The following is a 3,955-nucleotide window of genomic DNA, read 5'->3' as shown; positions in this document are numbered from 1 at the left end:
TTGTGTTTGATATTGTATTTAATATGATTTATGCAAGCATGACGTATTTCACAAGCAATAAAACAATATGTATAAATAATGACATATCACCGTATGATTGAATGCTATTTTATCTCTAATTTAAAACTATCCAATCACATAGTAGCATATTATTTTTTGTGCACATAACACTGTTTTTTTACTAATCCTTTATTTGATGGTTTTTATCCCAAAATTGTAATTTAGCAACTTAATTCGATATGTTGTGTTCAGTGTCGTTGATGTATTCATATGTTGATTGCTACAAATGTAAAAGCTAATTTTAGTTTGCGGTAACACAATTTAATTGTTAAGCATTTATTGACATAAAATGAATAACTATATTGTGATGTTGCACATCTATTGTAATATAAACGAACAATGAGTTATACAACATATGTACAATATGTACAAAGAATTCATCAATATGCACTCCAAGTTGGACCTCATCAAGGACCCACTGTTGATAGTAACTTCAACTTCGTCTAATCGTCCAAGCGTTTTATATATCCAAACCTGCAAACCTAGTTTTCATTGTTGAAGTTAAATAGAATGTATACTTGCAAACATATGGACAATCTCATGTAACCTTATTCATTGTACTTTCTAGTAGATGAGTATAAAATCATATGAGAATAAGTCAAGTATGGTTTTTTACCCTTTTGATATGAAAGACAATGAATATCTTTGATGGGACATGAAGCCTAAAGAACATCTTCACGTAGCCTTTTGCAATCAAGGGTCAAGGGCTATAGCCTCCTATCAGGGGTTTTACCACACAATCAGGCTGTAAAAAATATAATATGGTAGATTGGCTCACAAAAAACCAACATAACAATCCACAAAAACCTGTAACTAGTCCGTTAAGGATCCACAAAGACAATGCCCAAAGGACCCCTCTGCCGTGCGTCGGGGCTTACCCTGCAAACGGGTTGATCCAACCCGTTAGACCCACCAAATGACGGGTGGTGAGATGGCTCAGCCCCTAGGCATGGATCACATTCTACTTTCAATCTTTGCTTTTTGTTTTGTCAATTTAAAACTTCAACTAATACGAAATAATTATAGAACATATATATTTTTCTTAGAATATAATACACAGAAAAATTAATCAAATAAAAACAAACAATTAATCTGTAATTAAAGCTTCACTGATTCATATATGTCTTCCACAGGTCTTATCACCTTCAGTGCCTTCAATGCTCCACCGTAACCTCTCCCAAAAAAACAAAACTTCATTAAATTCATATATATAAATATAGCTTAGAATTTCATTCAAAACTCTACACAGTGTAACTCCTAAAATAATTAATACGATGATGTAACTGATAAATATATAGAAAAAAAAAGGAGCCAATATTAAGAGGATCAAAATAAAATTAAGAATAGGTTTTTCAATTGACCTAGACTGAATATGCAGAGTTAATTATTCTTGTATCTTGGTTTTCACATAAACCATCTTAATCAACTCTGATCTGTGTCGTCCAAAAGGTGATTTTATAAATGATTATTTGACTCCCCAAGAAGGGAAAGAATAAACACTCTTTTCAGGAGAGACCTTTAATTTGTTTTCTCTATCTTTCTCTTTGAAAATCGACAAGAAAAGCGAGTCAAAAAGAAAGAAAAAGATGATCAAGTCAATGGATTCCATGCAAATAAGATAAGAGGCTTATGTATCAGTTACAAAACCTTACCAAATGATTTCCTTCAATCTTCACCTTCTTCAAGAAGTTAGAGAGAAACTGTTGGTTGACAGGAATGAAGCCTGGTCCGAAATCATTTAAAGATCATTCTGAGAAATCAACAAAGTGGAAAAAAAAAATGACTTCGAGCCAAACAACATTCCTATCAACCTAAACTTCTCAAATATCACAATCAAAATCTGAAAAAACCTTGAACAAATGAATATGTTTTGAGAGGAATGAAGCCTGGTCCGATACTTCCACAGAAATTTTCACAAACCGAAAAATCAGCATCGCATCGAACCAAACAACAGTCCCCTCAAAAACAATCATTTTCATCCTCAAAAACCCCAAGAAAACACAAACCCACCTGAGAAAAACTCAGATTTGTTTGGATAAAAAGTGTTTTCAGTGTTTTTTATGTTTTTGTTTTTGGGTTAAGTGAGAAACACCGAATCTTACAAGGTGAAGAAACCCTAGGGCACTTGGCTTTATAGAAGAGCTGATGACATCCCAGAGTTCACCATGAATAAATACTATTCAAAGTAAAAGCCTCACGTCTTGTTTTTTCAAAGCACGTGTACTCACGCTCCTAAATTGCCCAGGAGGAACACTTAATATATTGTTTCCCATTTCCCACATTCCAACATCTATTGACACCATTAAAAATAGAAAATTTAATTAATTTTTTACAGGGAAGTAATTTTTGTTGGAGTAATTAGGTTATGATTGGTTGTTAATGAAAAGAATATAATATATAATAGGAGATTAATTAAATAATATGCAAATTCCAAGAAATGGTGTGTAATTTCAAAAATAAAATACAAATTCCAAGATATACTATAACTGCCCCTCAGTTGTGAAAACATGTTGAAGATTTTGACCACAGTCAAATATTAAATTCTTACCTCCTCGTAACTAAAAAAGTCCTGTGTGTTTGCTCTTCTTGATTTACGATAATGCTCTTGTACAAATTATCTTATACAAAATCGACTTGTTATAATAAATTTAGAATTAAAGATATCATTTTGAATGATGAATTTGTATACACTATTTCAAGATTAATGTTGTCAAAATTGAAGCAAGTCTTTGTGGTTTTTAGGATAAGTGTACATTAGGGATGATAACCTGAGAGGAAAGAGTCGAATTCTCTAATCTTTATCCATGTTTTTGTTTATGTATATCCATCTTTGATACTGGGATGATGGAGAATATGTATCCTTTATCCACAAAAAAAAAAAAAATTTATTTTCCTTCCTTTTCCCATACTTGTAGGAAAATTTTCTCCTCTTCTTCTTCTTCTTATTCCAACATAAAAATAATGAAATGCTTATTAAGTATTAGGGTATATTTGTAATAATTTTAAACTTTTAATGTTAATTCAATAATTAAGGATTTGGGGGTATATATAGTGGAAGAGATGGACCGGAAAGGGGATGGGACGAGACGAGTCAGGTCAAGGATAGATCGAGAATATGTTTATTCTCGTCTTTTACTATAGGGATCATAATTGTTATTATTCCTGTTTTTGTTTCTATTAGAAAATATCTTCTCTAAACGGGAAAAGGTGGGTCAGATATCAAATTTGAAGGTTGAATTGCTATCTCTAGTGTATATATTTAGACTAAACAATAATTCGATCAATTAGATGGTTTTCAAGGCTCCTTTGCTGAAATTTTTTGAAGAAATTTTATTTTCATCCAATAAATAGATTCAAAATTCAATTAAGAAATAACAATTATGAAAATAAACATATTTATATTCTTCACCATTAGATTTTGGATAGTATGACTATGATGTGGTTAGGACTTAAAGTTGAACTAATATCACCACTAAAAATTGCAAAATCAAAATTACTTACTAAGAAGCAATCTCACTTTTCTCAAGAAAGGTCAATTCTATCAATTTGAAGGATTTGTCAAAAATCTAAAATATTATTTAGATAATTAAATGATTTTTCCTGAATGAAGAATAAAATCTATACCGGTGCTAAAATGGGATATTCCAATAAATATGCCCATAACCCTAAATTCATTGGCGATTCCAAACAAGGCATTGCAGTTAAACTCACGCGCTTCAATGTTCAGTGGCGGCGGTTCCCTCCGTTGAGGTTTCAAAGAGTTAGCTTAAACCCTAAGCACCGAACACTCTTCTCTTTTTACCTGTTACTGCCTGTCCTTTGTTCTACCTGTAACCTCCTACTACCGGTACTCTTTATTATTAATTAAATTAATTAATTAAAGTTATGCACTTAA

At 31.7% G+C, this 3,955-nt stretch overlaps 1 long non-coding RNA gene across 1 annotated transcript; it reads right to left on the bottom strand.

Annotated features, from left to right (window-relative positions):
• Positions 1–339: 339 nt before the first annotated feature.
• LOC123213571 lies at positions 340–2,210 on the bottom strand. Its single transcript, XR_006501723.1, has 2 exons — positions 2,071–2,210; positions 340–1,810 (listed from the first exon to the last, which is right to left on the bottom strand). It is a non-coding gene; the product is annotated as an uncharacterized LOC123213571 (long non-coding RNA).
• Positions 2,211–3,955: the final 1,745 nt, after the last annotated feature.

Source organism: Mangifera indica, chromosome 4 (genome assembly GCF_011075055.1).
Source record: "Mangifera indica cultivar Alphonso chromosome 4, CATAS_Mindica_2.1, whole genome shotgun sequence".
Lineage (NCBI taxonomy): Eukaryota > Viridiplantae > Streptophyta > Magnoliopsida > Sapindales > Anacardiaceae > Mangifera > Mangifera indica.
This window is presented reverse-complemented; position numbering and strand designations above follow the sequence as displayed.